Source organism: Hyla sarda, unplaced genomic scaffold (assembly GCF_029499605.1).
Source record: "Hyla sarda isolate aHylSar1 unplaced genomic scaffold, aHylSar1.hap1 scaffold_336, whole genome shotgun sequence".
NCBI classification, from domain to species: domain Eukaryota; kingdom Metazoa; phylum Chordata; class Amphibia; order Anura; family Hylidae; genus Hyla; species Hyla sarda.
This window is the reverse complement of record NW_026610109.1, coordinates 110,701-134,234: the sequence shown is the minus strand read 5'-3', so window position 1 is coordinate 134,234 and position 23,534 is coordinate 110,701. Positions and strand designations below refer to the sequence as shown.

At 45.4% G+C, this 23,534-nt stretch overlaps 7 non-coding genes and 1 pseudogene across 7 annotated transcripts; all 8 read left to right on the top strand.

Annotated features, from left to right (window-relative positions):
- Positions 1-1,998: 1,998 nt before the first annotated feature.
- LOC130330584 (U2 spliceosomal RNA) lies at positions 1,999-2,189 on the top strand. The gene has a single exon (XR_008873718.1). It is a non-coding gene; the product is annotated as a U2 spliceosomal RNA (small nuclear RNA).
- A 2,089-nt stretch (positions 2,190-4,278) lies between these two features.
- LOC130330583 (U2 spliceosomal RNA) lies at positions 4,279-4,469 on the top strand. Its single transcript, XR_008873717.1, has one exon. It is a non-coding gene; the product is annotated as a U2 spliceosomal RNA (small nuclear RNA).
- Positions 4,470-6,568: 2,099 nt separating this feature from the next.
- Positions 6,569-6,759, top strand: LOC130330580 (U2 spliceosomal RNA). Its single transcript, XR_008873715.1, has one exon. It is a non-coding gene; the product is annotated as a U2 spliceosomal RNA (small nuclear RNA).
- A 2,090-nt stretch (positions 6,760-8,849) lies between these two features.
- Positions 8,850-9,040, top strand: LOC130330607 (U2 spliceosomal RNA). Its single transcript, XR_008873731.1, has one exon. It is a non-coding gene; the product is annotated as a U2 spliceosomal RNA (small nuclear RNA).
- A 7,179-nt stretch (positions 9,041-16,219) lies between these two features.
- Positions 16,220-16,433, top strand: LOC130330590 (U2 spliceosomal RNA; annotated as a pseudogene).
- A 2,097-nt stretch (positions 16,434-18,530) lies between these two features.
- Positions 18,531-18,721, top strand: LOC130330642 (U2 spliceosomal RNA). Its single transcript, XR_008873763.1, has one exon. It is a non-coding gene; the product is annotated as a U2 spliceosomal RNA (small nuclear RNA).
- A 2,090-nt stretch (positions 18,722-20,811) lies between these two features.
- On the top strand, positions 20,812-21,002 carry LOC130330641 (U2 spliceosomal RNA). The gene has a single exon (XR_008873762.1). It is a non-coding gene; the product is annotated as a U2 spliceosomal RNA (small nuclear RNA).
- A 2,093-nt stretch (positions 21,003-23,095) lies between these two features.
- Positions 23,096-23,286, top strand: LOC130330640 (U2 spliceosomal RNA). The gene has a single exon (XR_008873761.1). It is a non-coding gene; the product is annotated as a U2 spliceosomal RNA (small nuclear RNA).
- The last annotated feature ends 248 nt before the right edge of the window (positions 23,287-23,534 follow it).

Sequence of the window (23,534 nt, the reverse complement as noted above, 5' to 3'; positions counted from 1 at the left end):
GCTGCAGCCAAAAAACAAAAGGTGGTGCTGCTGCTGCTTCTGCTGCTTCTGCTTCTGCTTGTGTCTGGCCGCTGTTGGAGCGTCCAGGCACAGGACTTCTGCTGCTGCTGACTAAATGGCCTCCTTAATTGGATCATTTGAGTAGCCAGCACACCTGTGCAGGTAGGGCATGACATGATAGGCAGCTGCCTTGATAGCGGGTGGGTGCTGAATGTTCCTAATTGACAAAATAAGATTAATGCTTATGAAGAAATATAAAATCTCATCCCTTCCCCAATATCGCGCCACACCCCTACCCCTTAATTCCCTGGTTGAACTTGATGGACATATGTCTTTTTTCGACCGTACTAACTATGTAACTATGTAACATAACATGGGGGGGGGGGTCTCCTGGCTGTTCACACAGGTGTGTCATTGCTGTACATTGACCATGCATTGCTTCTGTGGTATTGCAAAGGCAAAGACAAATGCTTCCAGCCATCCATTGCACTAATGGATTGGTCATCAGCTGGCTGTCTATGTCCCGCATCAATATAGACCAAAGTACAGAGGGTTAGGCTATGCTATTGTGCACCTACCTGATGCATCAGAAGGTGCGAGGCCCTTGCTAAATTCTGTGCACAGACTTTGAGATCTATACTTTAGACTGTATCTAAACCTGCTCCAACATGGACTGACATTCTGGCCTACTTTCAGCCGATGCGACTTGTCTGTCGCTGAACAGTCGCTTTTTATGTATTCAGCACCTATGTATAATGTTGTAAAAATGCTCTAGAAGCTAAAGTCGCAGAAATGTCACACATATTTGGCCTGCAACTTTCTGTGCGACAAATTCAGACAGGAAAAATCAGTATAAATCCTTAGAAAATTATCCCCCAGTGTCTCCATCTGCTGGCGGTATTGAATAAGCATTGCTGCACTGATGGGGTATGCATTAGACGAAAAAAAAGAAGAAAAAGAAGAATAATACGCCCAGAAAAGAGGCGAAAAGGAGAAAAACGTAAAAAAACGTGAAAAAAAAGTAAGAGGAAGAGAAGGGAAAAAAAGGTGGAAATGGGTTTAAAAGTGATTTCGGCGGAGAAATATATATATATATATATATATATATATATATATATATATATACGCGCACACACACACATATATATAAACGTATTCTCCGTTGAGATATTGCAGCCGCTGCTGTGTCCAGGCCCAGGAGCCTTAGCACTGTGCTGTGATGTCACTCAATACCACTGACATCACTAGGTGTAAACAACATCTCTCCTTTGCTGTGTATGTGACTATGGAGCTGTTTGGTGATGTCGTCTATTATGGCCTTCATAGAAGCAACAGGAGATTGTTGCATCCATCTAGAACCCTCAGAACTACAGTGCTATGATGTCACTCACTTCCACAGGCCTTGCAGAGTGTAAACAACAACAACCCAGCTTTGTTGTGTATGTAACCATAGGGATTTGTGATGTCACCTAGAACCTTCACAGCAGCGACAGCTTTATGAGGAGCATCAGCACTGCTCTGCCTGAGCAGAACCATCACCGCCATAGGTTGTCAAATAACCCGGATTTAACCCACACAGGTAAGTCCAATGGGGTGCAGGCATGTCCTCTATGCTTACAGCTTCCCGTGGGTGTTGGTTTGATACCGTTTGGGGACAGCCAAGGAGGCATCTGCAGGCAACAAAGGTAGGTGTGTGCTTGTGTGTGTGTTTCCTATGCAGATCCTAAGCCCAGTGTCACATGCAAGTAGGAGGAGTAAGAAGGGTTCCTGGCAAATCCGGGTTATGGATTGCATTTAAAAAGGCCCCGTGGGAGTGCAATGGGCCCCTGTCTTGCTGCTTAGCAATAATGGTATGGGTTTAGGTTCTGCTGTGTGTACTGGTGGTTGACTGCCCCCCAGCCCAGAGTGTGCATGGAAAATTGTCTGGCAGCCTCCCTGACAGCAAGCAGTGATAGTGCCCATGAAGGGCACCTTGTTGGGCCCGCCCCTTTCACGGTTATCGCTTCTCGGCCTTTTGGCTAAGATCAAGTGTAGTATCTGTTCTTATCAGTTTAATATCTGATACGTCCCCTATCTGGGGACCATATATTAAATGGATTTTTGAGAACGGGGGCCGATTTCGAAGCTTGCTTCCGTCGCCCTATGCATTGACCCGATATGGCAGTATCTTTGGGTACAGTGCACCACCCCCTTACAGGGTTAAAAAGAAAGATTCCTACTTTCATTGCTACCTGCTTGCTGGCTAGCCAGCTAGCCAGCCCTGTGGGCCTTGCTGCTGCTGCAGCCAAAAAACAAAAGGTGGTGCTGCTGCTGCTTCTGCTGCTTCTGCTTCTGCTTGTGTCTGGCCGCTGTTGGAGCGTCCAGGCACAGGACTTCTGCTGCTGCTGACTAAATGGCCTCCTTAATTGGATCATTTGAGTAGCCAGCACACCTGTGCAGGTAGGGCATGACATGATAGGCAGCTGCCTTGATAGCGGGTGGGTGCTGAATGTTCCTAATTGACAAAATAAGATTAATGCTTATGAAGAAATATAAAATCTCATCCCTTCCCCAATATCGCGCCACACCCCTACCCCTTAATTCCCTGGTTGAACTTGATGGACATATGTCTTTTTTCGACCGTACTAACTATGTAACTATGTAACATAACATGGGGGGGGGGGGGGTCTCCTGGCTGTTCACACAGGTGTGTCATTGCTGTACATTGACCATGCATTGCTTCTGTGGTATTGCAAAGGCAAAGACAAATGCTTCCAGCCATCCATTGCACTAATGGATTGGTCATCAGCTGGCTGTCTATGTCCCGCATCAATATAGACCAAAGTACAGAGGGTTAGGCTATGCTATTGTGCACCTACCTGATGCATCAGAAGGTGCGAGGCCCTTGCTAAATTCTGTGCACAGACTTTGAGATCTATACTTTAGACTGTATCTAAACCTGCTCCAACATGGACTGACATTCTGGCCTACTTTCAGCCGATGCGACTTGTCTGTCGCTGAACAGTCGCTTTTTATGTATTCAGCACCTATGTATAATGTTGTAAAAATGCTCTAGAAGCTAAAGTCGCAGAAATGTCACACATATTTGGCCTGCAACTTTCTGTGCGACAAATTCAGACAGGAAAAATCAGTATAAATCCTTAGAAAATTATCCCCCAGTGTCTCCATCTGCTGGCGGTATTGAATAAGCATTGCTGCACTGATGGGGTATGCATTAGACGAAAAAAAAGAAGAAAAAGAAGAATAATACGCCCAGAAAAGAGGCGAAAAGGAGAAAAACGTAAAAAAACGTGAAAAAAAAGTAAGAGGAAGAGAAGGGAAAAAAAGGTGGAAATGGGTTTAAAAGTGATTTCGGCGGAGAAATATATATATATATATATATATATATATATATATATATATATACGCGCACACACACACATATATATAAACGTATTCTCCGTTGAGATATTGCAGCCGCTGCTGTGTCCAGGCCCAGGAGCCTTAGCACTGTGCTGTGATGTCACTCAATACCACTGACATCACTAGGTGTAAACAACATCTCTCCTTTGCTGTGTATGTGACTATGGAGCTGTTTGGTGATGTCGTCTATTATGGCCTTCATAGAAGCAACAGGAGATTGTTGCATCCATCTAGAACCCTCAGAACTACAGTGCTATGATGTCACTCACTTCCACAGGCCTTGCAGAGTGTAAACAACAACAACCCAGCTTTGTTGTGTATGTAACCATAGGGATTTGTGATGTCACCTAGAACCTTCACAGCAGCGACAGCTTTATGAGGAGCATCAGCACTGCTCTGCCTGAGCAGAACCATCACCGCCATAGGTTGTCAAATAACCCGGATTTAACCCACACAGGTAAGTCCAATGGGGTGCAGGCATGTCCTCTATGCTTACAGCTTCCCGTGGGTGTTGGTTTGATACCGTTTGGGGACAGCCAAGGAGGCATCTGCAGGCAACAAAGGTAGGTGTGTGCTTGTGTGTGTGTTTCCTATGCAGATCCTAAGCCCAGTGTCACATGCAAGTAGGAGGAGTAAGAAGGGTTCCTGGCAAATCCGGGTTATGGATTGCATTTAAAAAGGCCCTGTGGGAGTGCAATGGGCCCCTGTCTTGCTGCTTAGCAATAATGGTATGGGTTTAGGTTCTGCTGTGTGTACTGGTGGTTGACTGCCCCCCAGCCCAGAGTGTGCATGGAAAATTGTCTGGCAGCCTCCCTGACAGCAAGCAGTGATAGTGCCCATGAAGGGCACCTTGTTGGGCCCGCCCCTTTCTCGGTTATCGCTTCTCGGCCTTTTGGCTAAGATCAAGTGTAGTATCTGTTCTTATCAGTTTAATATCTGATACGTCCCCTATCTGGGGACCATATATTAAATAGATTTTTGAGAACGGGGGCCGATTTCGAAGCTTGCTTCCGTCACCCTATGCATTGACCCGATATGGCAGTATCTTCGGGTACAGTGCACCACCCCCTTACAGGGTTAAAAAGAAAGATTCCTACTTTCATTGCTACCTGCTTGCTGGCTAGCCAGCTAGCCAGCCCTGTGGGCCTTGCTGCTGCTGCAGCCAAAAAACAAAAGGTGGTGCTGCTGCTGCTTCTGCTGCTTCTGCTTCTGCTTGTGTCTGGCCGCTGTTGGAGCGTCCAGGCACAGGACTTCTGCTGCTGCTGACTAAATGGCCTCCTTAATTGGATCATTTGAGTAGCCAGCACACCTGTGCAGGTAGGGCATGACATGATAGGCAGCTGCCTTGATAGCGGGTGGGTGCTGAATGTTCCTAATTGACAAAATAAGATTAATGCTTATGAAGAAATATAAAATCTCATCCCTTCCCCAATATCGCGCCACACCCCTACCCCTTAATTCCCTGGTTGAACTTGATGGACATATGTCTTTTTTCGACCGTACTAACTATGTAACTATGTAACATAACATGGGGGGGGGGGGGGGGGGTCTCCTGGCTGTTCACACAGGTGTGTCATTGCTGTACATTGACCATGCATTGCTTCTGTGGTATTGCAAAGGCAAAGACAAATGCTTCCAGCCATCCATTGCACTAATGGATTGGTCATCAGCTGGCTGTCTATGTCCCGCATCAATATAGACCAAAGTACAGAGGGTTAGGCTATGCTATTGTGCACCTACCTGATGCATCAGAAGGTGCGAGGCCCTTGCTAAATTCTGTGCACAGACTTTGAGATCTATACTTTAGACTGTATCTAAACCTGCTCCAACATGGACTGACATTCTGGCCTACTTTCAGCCGATGCGACTTGTCTGTCGCTGAACAGTCGCTTTTTATGTATTCAGCACCTATGTATAATGTTGTAAAAATGCTCTAGAAGCTAAAGTCGCAGAAATGTCACACATATTTGGCCTGCAACTTTCTGTGCGACAAATTCAGACAGGAAAAATCAGTATAAATCCTTAGAAAATTATCCCCCAGTGTCTCCATCTGCTGGCGGTATTGAATAAGCATTGCTGCACTGATGGGGTATGCATTAGATGAAAAAAAAGAAGAAAAAGAAGAATAATACGCCCAGAAAAGAGGCGAAAAGGAGAAAAACGTAAAAAAACGTGAAAAAAAAGTAAGAGGAAGAGAAGGGAAAAAAAGGTGGAAATGGGTTTAAAAGTGATTTCGGCGGAGAAATATATATATATATATATATATATATATATATATATATATATATATATACGCGCACACACACACATATATATAAACGTATTCTCCGTTGAGATATTGCAGCCGCTGCTGTGTCCAGGCCCAGGAGCCTTAGCACTGTGCTGTGATGTCACTCAATACCACTGACATCACTAGGTGTAAACAACATCTCTCCTTTGCTGTGTATGTGACTATGGAGCTGTTTGGTGATGTCGTCTATTATGGCCTTCATAGAAGCAACAGGAGATTGTTGCATCCATCTAGAACCCTCAGAACTACAGTGCTATGATGTCACTCACTTCCACAGGCCTTGCAGAGTGTAAACAACAACAACCCAGCTTTGTTGTGTATGTAACCATAGGGATTTGTGATGTCACCTAGAACCTTCACAGCAGCGACAGCTTTATGAGGAGCATCAGCACTGCTCTGCCTGAGCAGAACCATCACCGCCATAGGTTGTCAAATAACCCGGATTTAACCCACACAGGTAAGTCCAATGGGGTGCAGGCATGTCCTCTATGCTTACAGCTTCCCGTGGGTGTTGGTTTGATACCGTTTGGGGACAGCCAAGGAGGCATCTGCAGGCAACAAAGGTAGGTGTGTGCTTGTGTGTGTGTTTCCTATGCAGATCCTAAGCCCAGTGTCACATGCAAGTAGGAGGAGTAAGAAGGGTTCCTGGCAAATCCGGGTTATGGATTGCATTTAAAAAGGCCCCGTGGGAGTGCAATGGGCCCCTGTCTTGCTGCTTAGCAATAATGGTATGGGTTTAGGTTCTGCTGTGTGTACTGGTGGTTGACTGCCCCCCAGCCCAGAGTGTGCATGGAAAATTGTCTGGCAGCCTCCCTGACAGCAAGCAGTGATAGTGCCCATGAAGGGCACCTTGTTGGGCCCGCCCCTTTCACGGTTATCGTTTCTCGGCCTTTTGGCTAAGATCAAGTGTAGTATCTGTTCTTATCAGTTTAATATCTGATACGTCCCCTATCTGGGGACCATATATTAAATGGATTTTTGAGAACGGGGGCCGATTTCGAAGCTTGCTTCCGTCGCCCTATGCATTGACCCGATATGGCAGTATCTTCGGGTACAGTGCACCACCCCCTTACAGGGTTAAAAAGAAAGATTCCTACTTTCATTGCTACCTGCTTGCTGGCTAGCCAGCTAGCCAGCCCTGTGGGCCTTGCTGCTGCTGCAGCCAAAAAACAAAAGGTGGTGCTGCTGCTGCTTCTGCTGCTTCTGCTTCTGCTTGTGTCTGGCCGCTGTTGGAGCGTCCAGGCACAGGACTTCTGCTGCTGCTGACTAAATGGCCTCCTTAATTGGATCATTTGAGTAGCCAGCACACCTGTGCAGGTAGGGCATGACATGATAGGCAGCTGCCTTGATAGCGGGTGGGTGCTGAATGTTCCTAATTGACAAAATAAGATTAATGCTTATGAAGAAATATAAAATCTCATCCCTTCCCCAATATCGCGCCACACCCCTACCCCTTAATTCCCTGGTTGAACTTGATGGACATATGTCTTTTTTCGACCGTACTAACTATGTAACTATGTAACATAACATGGGGGGGGGGGGGGGTCTCCTGGCTGTTCACACAGGTGTGTCATTGCTGTACATTGACCATGCATTGCTTCTGTGGTATTGCAAAGGCAAAGACAAATGCTTCCAGCCATCCATTGCACTAATGGATTGGTCATCAGCTGGCTGTCTATGTCCCGCATCAATATAGACCAAAGTACAGAGGGTTAGGCTATGCTATTGTGCACCTACCTGATGCATCAGAAGGTGCGAGGCCCTTGCTAAATTCTGTGCACAGACTTTGAGATCTATACTTTAGACTGTATCTAAACCTGCTCCAACATGGACTGACATTCTGGCCTACTTTCAGCCGATGCGACTTGTCTGTCGCTGAACAGTCGCTTTTTATGTATTCAGCACCTATGTATAATGTTGTAAAAATGCTCTAGAAGCTAAAGTCGCAGAAATGTCACACATATTTGGCCTGCAACTTTCTGTGCGACAAATTCAGACAGGAAAAATCAGTATAAATCCTTAGAAAATTATCCCCCAGTGTCTCCATCTGCTGGCGGTATTGAATAAGCATTGCTGCACTGATGGGGTATGCATTAGACGAAAAAAAAGAAGAAAAAGAAGAATAATACGCCCAGAAAAGAGGCGAAAAGGAGAAAAACGTAAAAAAACGTGAAAAAAAAGTAAGAGGAAGAGAAGGGAAAAAAAGGTGGAAATGGGTTTAAAAGTGATTTCGGCGGAGAAATATATATATATATATATATATATATATATATATATATATATACGCGCACACACACACATATATATAAACGTATTCTCCGTTGAGATATTGCAGCCGCTGCTGTGTCCAGGCCCAGGAGCCTTAGCACTGTGCTGTGATGTCACTCAATACCACTGACATCACTAGGTGTAAACAACATCTCTCCTTTGCTGTGTATGTGACTATGGAGCTGTTTGGTGATGTCGTCTATTATGGCCTTCATAGAAGCAACAGGAGATTGTTGCATCCATCTAGAACCCTCAGAACTACAGTGCTATGATGTCACTCACTTCCACAGGCCTTGCAGAGTGTAAACAACAACAACCCAGCTTTGTTGTGTATGTAACCATAGGGATTTGTGATGTCACCTAGAACCTTCACAGCAGCGACAGCTTTATGAGGAGCATCAGCACTGCTCTGCCTGAGCAGAACCATCACCGCCATAGGTTGTCAAATAACCCGGATTTAACCCACACAGGTAAGTCCAATGGGGTGCAGGCATGTCCTCTATGCTTACAGCTTCCCGTGGGTGTTGGTTTGATACCGTTTGGGGACAGCCAAGGAGGCATCTGCAGGCAACAAAGGTAGGTGTGTGCTTGTGTGTGTGTTTCCTATGCAGATCCTAAGCCCAGTGTCACATGCAAGTAGGAGGAGTAAGAAGGGTTCCTGGCAAATCCGGGTTATGGATTGCATTTAAAAAGGCCCTGTGGGAGTGCAATGGGCCCCTGTCTTGCTGCTTAGCAATAATGGTATGGGTTTAGGTTCTGCTGTGTGTACTGGTGGTTGACTGCCCCCCAGCCCAGAGTGTGCATGGAAAATTGTCTGGCAGCCTCCCTGACAGCAAGCAGTGATAGTGCCCATGAAGGGCACCTTGTTGGGCCCGCCCCTTTCTCGGTTATCGCTTCTCGGCCTTTTGGCTAAGATCAAGTGTAGTATCTGTTCTTATCAGTTTAATATCTGATACGTCCCCTATCTGGGGACCATATATTAAATAGATTTTTGAGAACGGGGGCCGATTTCGAAGCTTGCTTCCGTCGCCCTATGCATTGACCCGATATGGCAGTATCTTCGGGTACAGTGCACCACCCCCTTACAGGGTTAAAAAGAAAGATTCCTACTTTCATTGCTACCTGCTTGCTGGCTAGCCAGCTAGCCAGCCCTGTGGGCCTTGCTGCTGCTGCAGCCAAAAAACAAAAGGTGGTGCTGCTGCTGCTTCTGCTGCTTCTGCTTCTGCTTGTGTCTGGCTGCTGTTGGAGCGTCCAGGCACAGGACTTCTGCTGCTGCTGACTAAATGGCCTCCTTAATTGGATCATTTGAGTAGCCAGCACACCTGTGCAGGTAGGGCATGACATGATAGGCAGCTGCCTTGATAGCGGGTGGGTGCTGAATGTTCCTAATTGACAAAATAAGATTAATGCTTATGAAGAAATATAAAATCTCATCCCTTCCCCAATATCGCGCCACACCCCTACCCCTTAATTCCCTGGTTGAACTTGATGGACATATGTCTTTTTTCGACCGTACTAACTATGTAACTATGTAACATAACATGGGGGGGGGGGGGGGTCTCCTGGCTGTTCACACAGGTGTGTCATTGCTGTACATTGACCATGCATTGCTTCTGTGGTATTGCAAAGGCAAAGACAAATGCTTCCAGCCATCCATTGCACTAATGGATTGGTCATCAGCTGGCTGTCTATGTCCCGCATCAATATAGACCAAAGTACAGAGGGTTAGGCTATGCTATTGTGCACCTACCTGATGCATCAGAAGGTGCGAGGCCCTTGCTAAATTCTGTGCACAGACTTTGAGATCTATACTTTAGACTGTATCTAAACCTGCTCCAACATGGACTGACATTCTGGCCTACTTTCAGCCGATGCGACTTGTCTGTCGCTGAACAGTCGCTTTTTATGTATTCAGCACCTATGTATAATGTTGTAAAAATGCTCTAGAAGCTAAAGTCGCAGAAATGTCACACATATTTGGCCTGCAACTTTCTGTGCGACAAATTCAGACAGGAAAAATCAGTATAAATCCTTAGAAAATTATCCCCCAGTGTCTCCATCTGCTGGCGGTATTGAATAAGCATTGCTGCACTGATGGGGTATGCATTAGACGAAAAAAAAGAAGAAAAAGAAGAATAATACGCCCAGAAAAGAGGCGAAAAGGAGAAAAACGTAAAAAAACGTGAAAAAAAAGTAAGAGGAAGAGAAGGGAAAAAAAGGTGGAAATGGGTTTAAAAGTGATTTCGGCGGAGAAATATATATATATATATATATATATATATATATATACGCGCACACACACACATATATATAAACGTATTCTCCGTTGAGATATTGCAGCCGCTGCTGTGTCCAGGCCCAGGAGCCTTAGCACTGTGCTGTGATGTCACTCAATACCACTGACATCACTAGGTGTAAACAACATCTCTCCTTTGCTGTGTATGTGACTATGGAGCTGTTTGGTGATGTCGTCTATTATGGCCTTCATAGAAGCAACAGGAGATTGTTGCATCCATCTAGAACCCTCAGAACTACAGTGCTATGATGTCACTCACTTCCACAGGCCTTGCAGAGTGTAAACAACAACAACCCAGCTTTGTTGTGTATGTAACCATAGGGATTTGTGATGTCACCTAGAACCTTCACAGCAGCGACAGCTTTATGAGGAGCATCAGCACTGCTCTGCCTGAGCAGAACCATCACCGCCATAGGTTGTCAAATAACCCGGATTTAACCCACACAGGTAAGTCCAATGGGGTGCAGGCATGTCCTCTATGCTTACAGCTTCCCGTGGGTGTTGGTTTGATACCGTTTGGGGACAGCCAAGGAGGCATCTGCAGGCAACAAAGGTAGGTGTGTGCTTGTGTGTGTGTTTCCTATGCAGATCCTAAGCCCAGTGTCACATGCAAGTAGGAGGAGTAAGAAGGGTTCCTGGCAAATCCGGGTTATGGATTGCATTTAAAAAGGCCCCGTGGGAGTGCAATGGGCCCCTGTCTTGCTGCTTAGCAATAATGGTATGGGTTTAGGTTCTGCTGTGTGTACTGGTGGTTGACTGCCCCCCAGCCCAGAGTGTGCATGGAAAATTGTCTGGCAGCCTCCCTGACAGCAAGCAGTGATAGTGCCCATGAAGGGCACCTTGTTGGGCCCGCCCCTTTCACGGTTATCGCTTCTCGGCCTTTTGGCTAAGATCAAGTGTCTTGCCCTAAGGTATTCGGGTACCCCTCTCCTCGGCCTTGTGGGATCGCCCAGGTTTATTGCCTGGGCTTCACCCACCTGCTGCTATTGGGGAGAGGGCTTAGTCCCAGGATAACGGGAAGGTGATCATCGGAGGACGGGTCTGCCGGAGAGGATGGCTAATGCGCCGAACGCTCCTAATACAGTACGGCTGTTTATCGAGGAGGAAAAGAGGAGTGCCTACGGGATTTTGCATGTCCAGCAGAAGGTCGTGGAAGGAGTGCTGAGGATGCCGCATGCTTCCATCTTCTGTGTCCAGGTCTTTCCCAGCCAAGGATTCTTTGACGTGACCTTCTACAACCTGGATGATCTCCGTACCTGTCTCTACCGGAGTAAGGAGAATGCTTCTCACCCTGACCTACAAGGGATCCGATTCATTTCCTGCGAGGCTCGGCCTAAGAAAGTTCCAGTGGTAGTGCATATGTACAACCCTTTTGTGCGGGATGAGGAGATCCAGACCTTTCTAAGAAGGTATTGTGTGTCTGTTTCTGGTGCGGAGAGGAAAAATAACATCCTGGGGACTTTCACAGGCATGAGACGTTTTTGGGTGGAGTTTAGGCCTGCCCCCGAGGGTGGTGCTGAAGGTTTTTGTCACCCCCCGCAGAACTTTGCGATAGGGAACAACAGGGGGTTTCTGCACTACCCGGGGATGCCAAGTTTTTGCCGGGACTGTTTTTGCTTTGGTCATACCAGAGAGAACTGTACAACCGGGCAGGTTTGCAGGAACTGCCACAAGCCTGATCACCGCACTGCAGACTGTCCCGAGAAACGCAAGTGTCATTTCTGTGGTTCTTCGGATCACCTGGCTAGGAGTTGCCCCACTTACCAGTCCGGGGCACCCCGATCATATGCAATGGCTCTTCGAGGTGGGACAGTTCCTGAGGACTCCAATGCTGCCAGGGCAGGCGATGCAGAGGTTAGCGTGCTGACCAGTGAAGCAGAGTCTGCCCCTGTTTTTCCTTCCATTTCTAGGTCTGTTCCGGATGCTTTGGTGGCAGAGGGGGAGAAGGCGGAGTCTGTTTCGGGGGCATCTGTTTCGGAGGCCTCTGATCCCCCAGAGGAGATGACTGTGGACAAAGAATCCTTGAAGAGAAAGATGCCGGTGGAAGAATCGGAGGATGACTGTCCGACTCCTCAGAGTCAAAGGATTGAGGACTTTCCTAGCCCGGGAAGGGAGGAGGCAGGTGGAGGGTCGTCATGTCAGATTGATTCTGACTCCTCTTTATCCTCCCTGGGCACAGGTTATTTGGAGGAATGTTCAGTCAAAAAATTGACAAAGACTCTTAAGTTTAAGGAAGGGGAGGCAAAAAATAAGGGTAGAGGTCGGGGAAAGGCTAGGCCTCCTTTTGATAATGCTTGATTTTGTATTTCCTTTTTTTCCTTCAAATGTTTGAATGAGTTTAACAATTGGTTCTCTAAATGTCCGCAGTATTAGATCTTTAGAAAGGAGATCCGCCATTTTTGATTTACTTTCTAGATATTCTTTTGATGTTCTAGGTCTCCAGGAGTGCTGCTTGGATGGGGAGCCAAATATCTCCTGGCCTTATGGGCAATCGGTATGGTCTGGTTCAATGGAACGTAATTCGGGGGTGGGGATTTTGTTCAAAAGTAATGAGTTTGTTGTTAAAAAAGTTGTCCATATTGTTCCGGGTAGGGTATTATTAGTGCATTTTATTTTCAGGGGTTTCACATATAAAGTAATTAATGTTTATGCTCCAACTGGGAGGAAGGAAAGAGGGGAGGTGTTTGAGAAATTATATTTCTTTTTGAGTGGGAGGGATGATGTGTTCCTTATAGGGGATTTCAATTGTATAATAACAGAGGGGGATAGGAGTAGTACTACGGTGGGTGGTGGGTCTGGTTTAGACAGTACTAGTAAGCAGCTTAAAGAGATTGTAAATTTATTTGGGTTAAAGGATTCCTTTGTTGCCCATAATGATGGTACTATCGGTTATACATATTTTTCTAACAATACAAGTTCGCGTATTGATTTCATTTTTGTCTCAAAACTAATGTCTGTTTCTAATTTCAGACGGAGGAGGTTACCGTTCACGGATCATGCCTGGATTGAGTGTGTGGTAAAAGGTGGTGGTCTAAGTGAGTATGGAAAGGGTGTTTGGAAGTTGAATGTGTCTTTATTGGATAATGAATGTGTATTACAAGAATATAGGGAGCGTTTTGATGGATGGGTGTTGAGGAAGGATGCATTTTATAGTGTGGTTGAGTGGTGGGAGTGGGTGAAGTTAGAGACTAAAAGGTTTTTTATTAAAAAAGGGTGTGAGAAAGGGAGGAAAGATAGAGAAGAGTATGAGAGATGGCAAAGAAGGTTAGAGTATTTGTATGAATTGAGGCGTTTGGGGATGAGTGTTGAGAAGGAGATTGAGGAAGCTCGTGGAAGTGTGAATGAGTGTCTGGAGAGGAATGGAAGGAAGATTATTGCACAGGCTAGGGTTGAAGTGAAAGAGAAGGATGAGAAATGTAGCAAATTTTTCTTTAAAAAGGCATTCAGTTAAAAAACTGAGATGATGAGTGTTTTTACGAATGATGGGGTAGAGGTCTTTGGTAAGGATGAGGTGTTAGAGGAAGTGTGGAAGTTTTATTCTGATTTATTCACGGAGAAGGAGCGGGACGTGACTCTAGAGGAGGAATGTTTGGGATATGTGGATAAGCGTTTGGATGAAATTGATGGGTTCTTTATGGAAGAGGATGTGAGGAAGAGTGAGGTGGAGGATGCTGTGAATGGGATGAAGAAAGGAAAGGTGGCAGGGAGTGATGGTTTGCCTGTGGAATTTTATCTTGTGTTTTGGGATATGTTAGGGGATTATGTATGGGAGGTGTGTAAGGAAGTACTTAGGAGAGGGAAGTTATCTAAAAGTATGAGTGAGAGTGTGACTGTGTTATTGTTTAAAAAAGGGGATAAGAGGGATCTTAAAAATTGGAGGCCTATAGCGCTCTTGAATTGTGATTACAAAATTATTGCTAAAGTTATTGCGAATAGGTTAAAGGATGTGATTGATTGTATGGTAGGTGAGGAGCAAATGTGTACAGTGCCTGATCGTAGGATTTCTGAATGTCTGTTAGGTCTGAGGGATGTATTGTGGGACTGTAAAACTAGGAAGCAAGGTGTGGCTGTTGTTACGGTGGATTTTGAAAAAGCGTATGATAGGGTGGTGCATGATTTATTGTTTAGGGTTTTGAGGAGGATGAATGTGCCGGACAGAATGGTGAAGTGGATTGAATGTTTGTATAGGGACATTTATAGTAAGATTCAGGTCAATGGTTTTCTGAGTAGGGAGGTGAGTATAAAATCTGGAGTGCGGCAGGGGTGTCCCCTGTCGCCAATTCTTTTTATTTGTATGATTGAGCCTTTGTTGGGGATGATTAGGAGAGATAAGGTGATGCGGGGTATAGAAATACCTGGTAGTCATGGGAAGGATATGCGAGTGATTGGTTACATGGATGATGTTACTGTTGTATGTAAGTCAATGGCAGGGGTAAGGCGTGCTAAGTTATTGATTGAGTGTTTCTGTTTAATGAGTGGGTTTAAGCTTAATGTTGGGAAGAGTGGTTGTAAATTTTTTGAGGGGTGGGGAGAGAGTGGGTTGTGCGAGTGGCCTGTGAGAGAGGGGGGTGTGGAAGTGCTTGGGGTGGTGTTTGATAATGATTTGTATGGGAAAGAAAGTTGGGAGAGGGTTTTGGGGAGGGTGGGGAATAAAATAAACTTCTGGTCTTTAAGGACTTTATCGATTGAGGGAAGGATTCTGGTTATTAAAGCTGTTATAATTCCTATTTTGCTTTATGTTAATTATGTGTTTCCTCCACCGGATAGGTGTCTGGCAAGAATTATCAGGCAGATCTTTGTTTTCTTATGGAATTCAAGGATGGAGAAATTGAGTCGTGGGAAGGTGGTGAAAAGCAGAATGCATGGTGGGAAAGGAATGATGAATGTGGAAGTGTTCCTGGCTGTGAAGTATGTCAGTTTTTGTCTCGCTGTAAGTAAGAAGGAATGTGTGTTTGGGTGCATGGTAAGGTATTTGGCTGGTAATGTGTTGTTGAAATATAAGCTAATGGAAAGGGACTTAAGGGTACCTGTAAGTTTTGAGGTTCCTTGGTTCTATCAGAGAATAGGGCGGTGTGTCAGGAAAAATAATCTGGAATGTGTGACTGAATGGAATGATAGTAAGAAGGTGATGAAAGTGTTGGAGCAGAGAGAAACAGTGGAATGTGTGGGAGGTCTGTCTGAGAAGGATTGTAAGGTAGTGTGGAAAAATGTCAGTCACAAGGAACTGACAAATAAACAAAAGGACTTGTCTTGGATGTTAGCTCATGGGTGTCTGCCAACAAGGGAATTTCAGAGGAGAAGGAGATTGGTAGACAGTGAAGTGTGTCCCAGGGATGGTTGCGGTGGATGTGAGAATTATGTACATGTGTTTTGGGAGTGTGGTTATGCGAAGTCTGTGTGGAGAAAAATGTCTGGTCTAATTAAAAATCTTACTGGAATTGAAATCTTATCCTTTAATATGATGATGTTTGGTTTGTGTGCAGTGGAGAGAGAGAAGGCAAGAGTGTTATGGTTCATAGTAAATTGTGTAAAAGAGGTTCTGTGGGATGTAAGGAATATTAGGATTTTCAATCAAACTGAAGTAAGTGTGAAGGAGTGTCTGGGCATGATCCGTGGTAAAATTTACCTTTACGTATTATGTGATAGGAAAAACTATGGTTCTGATGATGCAGAGGGGATCTGGAAACACAAAAAATGGAAGTACTGGTTATGATTGTATTCTTATTTGTCTTTCTTTTTCTTTTCTTACAGATTATATCCTGATATGAAGGGACAGTTGGAGGGACAGAATCCGCTGCAATTTATTTTTTCTGAGGGAAAGTCATGAAGGGAAAGCTTTTTGTTATATGTACATGTAAAGACATGATTCCTGTATATATTGTATATGTCAAATATGTGTTATTCATGTGTTTTCAGATGAATATGTAATTTTTTGAATGATTTACTTGGTTATGTATTGTATATTTCCTTTTCAATAAAAAAAAATCTGTTCTTATCAGAAAAAAAAAAAAAAAAAAAAAAAAATCTGTTCTTATCAGTTTAATATCTGATACGTCCCCTATCTGGGGACCATATATTAAATGGATTTTTGAGAACGGGGGCCGATTTCGAAGCTTGCTTCCGTCGCCCTATGCATTGACCCGATATGGCAGTATCTTCGGGTACAGTGCACCACCCCCTTACAGGGTTAAAAAGAAAGATTCCTACTTTCATTGCTACCTGCTTGCTGGCTAGCCAGCTAGCCAGCCCTGTGGGCCTTGCTGCTGCTGCAGCCAAAAAACAAAAGGTGGTGCTGCTGCTGCTTCTGCTGCTTCTGCTTCTGCTTGTGTCTGGCCGCTGTTGGAGCGTCCAGGCACAGGACTTCTGCTGCTGCTGACTAAATGGCCTCCTTAATTGGATCATTTGAGTAGCCAGCACACCTGTGCAGGTAGGGCATGACATGATAGGCAGCTGCCTTGATAGCGGGTGGGTGCTGAATGTTCCTAATTGACAAAATAAGATTAATGCTTATGAAGAAATATAAAATCTCATCCCTTCCCCAATATCGCGCCACACCCCTACCCCTTAATTCCCTGGTTGAACTTGATGGACATATGTCTTTTTTCGACCGTACTAACTATGTAACTATGTAACATAACATGGGGGGGGGGGGGGGGTCTCCTGGCTGTTCACACAGGTGTGTCATTGCTGTACATTGACCATGCATTGCTTCTGTGGTATTGCAAAGGCAAAGACAAATGCTTCCAGCCATCCATTGCACTAATGGATTGGTCATCAGCTGGCTGTCTATGTCCCGCATCAATATAGACCAAAGTACAGAGGGTTAGGCTATGCTATTGTGCACCTACCTGATGCATCAGAAGGTGCGAGGCCCTTGCTAAATTCTGTGCACAGACTTTGAGATCTATACTTTAGACTGTATCTAAACCTGCTCCAACATGGACTGACATTCTGGCCTACTTTCAGCCGATGCGACTTGTCTGTCGCTGAACAGTCGCTTTTTATGTATTCAGCACCTATGAATAATGTTGTAAAAATGCTCTAGAAGCTAAAGTCGCAGAAATGTCACACATATTTGGCCTGCAACTTTCTGTGCGACAAATTCAGACAGGAAAAATCAGTATAAATCCTTAGAAAATTATCCCCCAGTGTCTCCATCTGCTGGCGGTATTGAATAAGCATTGCTGCACTGATGGGGTATGCATTAGACGAAAAAAAAGAAGAAAAAGAAGAATAATACGCCCAGAAAAGAGGCGAAAAGGAGAAAAACGTAAAAAAACGTGAAAAAAAAGTAAGAGGAAGAGAAGGGAAAAAAAGGTGGAAATGGGTTTAAAAGTGATTTCGGCGGAGAAATATATATATATATATATATATATATATATATATATATATATATATATATGCGCACACACACACATATATATAAACGTATTCTCCGTTGAGATATTGCAGCCGCTGCTGTGTCCAGGCCCAGGAGCCTTAGCACTGTGCTGTGATGTCACTCAATACCACTGACATCACTAGGTGTAAACAACATCTCTCCTTTGCTGTGTATGTGACTATGGAGCTGTTTGGTGATGTCGTCTATTATGGCCTTCATAGAAGCAACAGGAGATTGTTGCATCCATCTAGAACCCTCAGAACTACAGTGCTATGATGTCACTCACTTCCACAGGCCTTGCAGAGTGTAAACAACAACAACCCAGCTTTGTTGTGTATGTAACCATAGGGATTTGTGATGTCACCTAGAACCTTCACAGCAGCGACAGCTTTATGAGGAGCATCAGCACTGCTCTGCCTGAGCAGAACCATCACCGCCATAGGTTGTCAAATAACCCGGATTTAACCCACACAGGTAAGTCCAATGGGGTGCAGGCATGTCCTCTATGCTTACAGCTTCCCGTGGGTGTTGGTTTGATACCGTTTGGGGACAGCCAAGGAGGCATCTGCAGGCAACAAAGGTAGGTGTGTGCTTGTGTGTGTGTTTCCTATGCAGATCCTAAGCCCAGTGTCACATGCAAGTAGGAGGAGTAAGAAGGGTTCCTGGCAAATCCGGGTTATGGATTGCATTTAAAAAGGCCCCGTGGGAGTGCAATGGGCCCCTGTCTTGCTGCTTAGCAATAATGGTATGGGTTTAGGTTCTGCTGTGTGTACTGGTGGTTGACTGCCCCCCAGCCCAGAGTGTGCATGGAAAATTGTCTGGCAGCCTCCCTGACAGCAAGCAGTGATAGTGCCCATGAAGGGCACCTTGTTGGGCCCGCCCCTTTCACGGTTATCGCTTCTCGGCCTTTTGGCTAAGATCAAGTGTAGTATCTGTTCTTATCAGTTTAATATCTGATACGTCCCCTATCTGGGGACCATATATTAAATGGATTTTTGAGAACGGGGGCCGATTTCGAAGCTTGCTTCCGTCGCCCTATGCATTGACCCGATATGGCAGTATCTTCGGGTACAGTGCACCACCCCCTTACAGGGTTAAAAAGAAAGATTCCTACTTTCATTGCTACCTGCTTGCTGGCTAGCCAGCTAGCCAGCCCTGTGGGCCTTGCTGCTGCTGCTGCAGCCAAAAAACAAAAGGTGGTGCTGCTGCTGCTTCTGCTGCTTCTGCTTCTGCTTGTGTCTGGCCGCTGTTGGAGCGTCCAGGCACAGGACTTCTGCTGCTGCTGACTAAATGGCCTCCTTAATTGGATCATTTGAGTAGCCAGCACACCTGTGCAGGTAGGGCATGACATGATAGGCAGCTGCCTTGATAGCGGGTGGGTGCTGAATGTTCCTAATTGACAAAATAAGATTAATGCTTATGAAGAAATATAAAATCTCATCCCTTCCCCAATATCGCGCCACACCCCTACCCCTTAATTCCCTGGTTGAACTTGATGGACATATGTCTTTTTTCGACCGTACTAACTATGTAACTATGTAACATAACATGGGGGGGGGGGGGGGGGGTCTCCTGGCTGTCCACACAGGTGTGTCATTGCTGTACATTGACCATGCATTGCTTCTGTGGTATTGCAAAGGCAAAGACAAATGCTTCCAGCCATCCATTGCACTAATGGATTGGTCATCAGCTGGCTGTCTATGTCCCGCATCAATATAGACCAAAGTACAGAGGGTTAGGCTATGCTATTGTGCACCTACCTGATGCATCAGAAGGTGCGAGGCCCTTGCTAAATTCTGTGCACAGACTTTGAGATCTATACTTTAGACTGTATCTAAACCTGCTCCAACATGGACTGACATTCTGGCCTACTTTCAGCCGATGCGACTTGTCTGTCGCTTAACAGTCGCTTTTTATGTATTCAGCACCTATGTATAATGTATTAAAAATGCTCTAGAAGCTAAAGTCGCAGAAATGTCACACATATTTGGCCTGCAACTTTCTGTGTGACAAATTCAGACAGGAAAAATCAGTATAAATCCTTAGAAAATTATCCCCCAGTGTCTCCATCTGCTGGCGGTATTGAATAAGCATTGCTGCACTGATGGGGTATGCATTAGACGAAAAAAAAGAAGAAAAAGAAGAATAATACGCCCAGAAAAGAGGCGAAAAGGAGAAAAACGTAAAAAAACGTGAAAAAAAAGTAAGAGGAAGAGAAGGGAAAAAAAGGTGGAAATGGGTTTAAAAGTGATTTCGGCGGAGAAATATATATATATATATATATATATATATATATATATACGCGCACACACACACATATATATAAACGTATTCTCCGTTGAGATATTGCAGCCGCTGCTGTGTCCAGGCCCAGGAGCCTTAGCACTGTGCTGTGATGTCACTCAATACCACTGACATCACTAGGTGTAAACAACATCTCTCCTTTGCTGTGTATGTGACTATGGAGCTGTTTGGTGATGTCGTCTATTATGGCCTTCATAGAAGCAACAGGAGATTGTTGCATCCATCTAGAACCCTCAGAACTACAGTGCTATGATGTCACTCACTTCCACAGGCCTTGCAGAGTGTAAACAACAACAACCCAGCTTTGTTGTGTATGTAACCATAGGGATTTGTGATGTCACCTAGAACCTTCACAGCAGCGACAGCTTTATGAGGAGCATCAGCACTGCTCTGCCTGAGCAGAACCATCACCGCCATAGGTTGTCAAATAACCCGGATTTAACCCACACAGGTAAGTCCAATGGGGTGCAGGCATGTCCTCTATGCTTACAGCTTCCCGTGGGTGTTGGTTTGATACCGTTTGGGGACAGCCAAGGAGGCATCTGCAGGCAACAAAGGTAGGTGTGTGCTTGTGTGTGTGTTTCCTATGCAGATCCTAAGCCCAGTGTCACATGCAAGTAGGAGGAGTAAGAAGGGTTCCTGGCAAATCCGGGTTATGGATTGCATTTAAAAAGGCCCCGTGGGAGTGCAATGGGCCCCTGTCTTGCTGCTTAGCAATAATGGTATGGGTTTAGGTTCTGCTGTGTGTACTGGTGGTTGACTGCCCCCCAGCCCAGAGTGTGCATGGAAAATTGTCTGGCAGCCTCCCTGACAGCAAGCAGTGATAGTGCCCATGAAGGGCACCTTGTTGGGCCCGCCCCTTTCACGGTTATCGCTTCTCGGCCTTTTGGCTAAGATCAAGTGTAGTATCTGTTCTTATCAGTTTAATATCTGATACGTCCCCTATCTGGGGACCATATATTAAATGGATTTTTGAGAACGGGGGCCGATTTCGAAGCTTGCTTCCGTCGCCCTATGCATTGACCCGATATGGCAGTATCTTCGGGTACAGTGCACCACCCCCTTACAGGGTTAAAAAGAAAGATTCCTACTTTCATTGCTACCTGCTTGCTGGCTAGCCAGCTAGCCAGCCCTGTGGGCCTTGCTGCTGCTGCAGCCAAAAAACAAAAGGTGGTGCTGCTGCTGCTTCTGCTGCTTCTGCTTCTGCTTGTGTCTGGCCGCTGTTGGAGCGTCCAGGCACAGGACTTCTGCTGCTGCTGACTAAATGGCCTCCTTAATTGGATCATTTGAGTAGCCAGCACACCTGTGCAGGTAGGGCATGACATGATAGGCAGCTGCCTTGATAGCGGGTGGGTGCTGAATGTTCCTAATTGACAAAATAAGATTAATGCTTATGAAGAAATATAAAATCTCATCCCTTCCCCAATATCGCGCCACACCCCTACCCCTTAATTCCCTGGTTGAACTTGATGGACATATGTCTTTTTTCGACCGTACTAACTATGTAACTATGTAACATAACATGGGGGGGGGGGGGGGGGGTCTCCTGGCTGTTCACACAGGTGTGTCATTGCTGTACATTGACCATGCATTGCTTCTGTGGTATTGCAAAGGCAAAGACAAATGCTTCCAGCCATCCATTGCACTAATGGATTGGTCATCAGCTGGCTGTCTATGTCCCGCATCAATATAGACCAAAGTACAGAGGGTTAGGCTATGCTATTGTGCACCTACCTGATGCATCAGAAGGTGCGAGGCCCTTGCTAAATTCTGTGCACAGACTTTGAGATCTATACTTTAGACTGTATCTAAACCTGCTCCAACATGGACTGACATTCTGGCCTACTTTCAGCCGATGCGACTTGTCTGTCGCTGAACAGTCGCTTTTTATGTATTCAGCACCTATGTATAATGTTGTAAAAATGCTCTAGAAGCTAAAGTCGCAGAAATGTCACACATATTTGGCCTGCAACTTTCTGTGCGACAAATTCAGACAGGAAAAATCAGTATAAATCCTTAGAAAATTATCCCCCAGTGTCTCCATCTGCTGGCGGTATTGAATAAGCATTGCTGCACTGATGGGGTATGCATTAGACGAAAAAAAAGAAGAAAAAGAAGAATAATACGCCCAGAAAAGAGGCGAAAAGGAGAAAAACGTAAAAAAACGTGAAAAAAAAGTAAGAGGAAGAGAAGGGAAAAAAAGGTGGAAATGGGTTTAAAAGTGATTTCGGCGGAGAAATATATATATATATATATATATATATATATATATATATATATACGCGCACACACACACATATATATAAACGTATTCTCCGTTGAGATATTGCAGCCGCTGCTGTGTCCAGGCCCAGGAGCCTTAGCACTGTGCTGTGATGTCACTCAATACCACTGACATCACTAGGTGTAAACAACATCTCTCCTTTGCTGTGTATGTGACTATGGAGCTGTTTGGTGATGTCGTCTATTATGGCCTTCATAGAAGCAACAGGAGATTGTTGCATCCATCTAGAACCCTCAGAACTACAGTGCTATGATGTCACTCACTTCCACAGGCCTTGCAGAGTGTAAACAACAACAACCCAGCTTTGTTGTGTATGTAACCATAGGGATTTGTGATGTCACCTAGAACCTTCACAGCAGCGACAGCTTTATGAGGAGCATCAGCACTGCTCTGCCTGAGCAGAACCATCACCGCCATAGGTTGTCAAATAACCCGGATTTAACCCACACAGGTAAGTCCAATGGGGTGCAGGCATGTCCTCTATGCTTACAGCTTCCCGTGGGTGTTGGTTTGATACCGTTTGGGGACAGCCAAGGAGGCATCTGCAGGCAACAAAGGTAGGTGTGTGCTTGTGTGTGTGTTTCCTATGCAGATCCTAAGCCCAGTGTCACATGCAAGTAGGAGGAGTAAGAAGGGTTCCTGGCAAATCCGGGTTATGGATTGCATTTAAAAAGGCCCCGTGGGAGTGCAATGGGCCCCTGTCTTGCTGCTTAGCAATAATGGTATGGGTTTAGGTTCTGCTGTGTGTACTGGTGGTTGACTGCCCCCCAGCCCAGAGTGTGCATGGAAAATTGTCTGGCAGCCTCCCTGACAGCAAGCAGTGATAGTGCCCATGAAGGGCACCTTGTTGGGCCCGCCCCTTTCACGGTTATCGCTTCTCGGCCTTTTGGCTAAGATCAAGTGTAGTATCTGTTCTTATCAGTTTAATATCTGATACGTCCCCTATCTGGGGACCATATATTAAATGGATTTTTGAGAACGGGGGCCGATTTCGAAGCTTGCTTCCGTCGCCCTATGCATTGACCCGATATGGCAGTATCTTCGGGTACAGTGCACCACCCCCTTACAGGGTTAAAAAGAAAGATTCCTACTTTCATTGCTACCTGCTTGCTGGCTAGCCAGCTAGCCAGCCCTGTGGGCCTTGCTGCTGCTGCAGCCAAAAAACAAAAGGTGGTGCTGCTGCTGCTTCTGCTGCTTCTGCTTCTGCTTGTGTCTGGCCGCTGTTGGAGCGTCCAGGCACAGGACTTCTGCTGCTGCTGACTAAATGGCCTCCTTAATTGGATCATTTGAGTAGCCAGCACACCTGTGC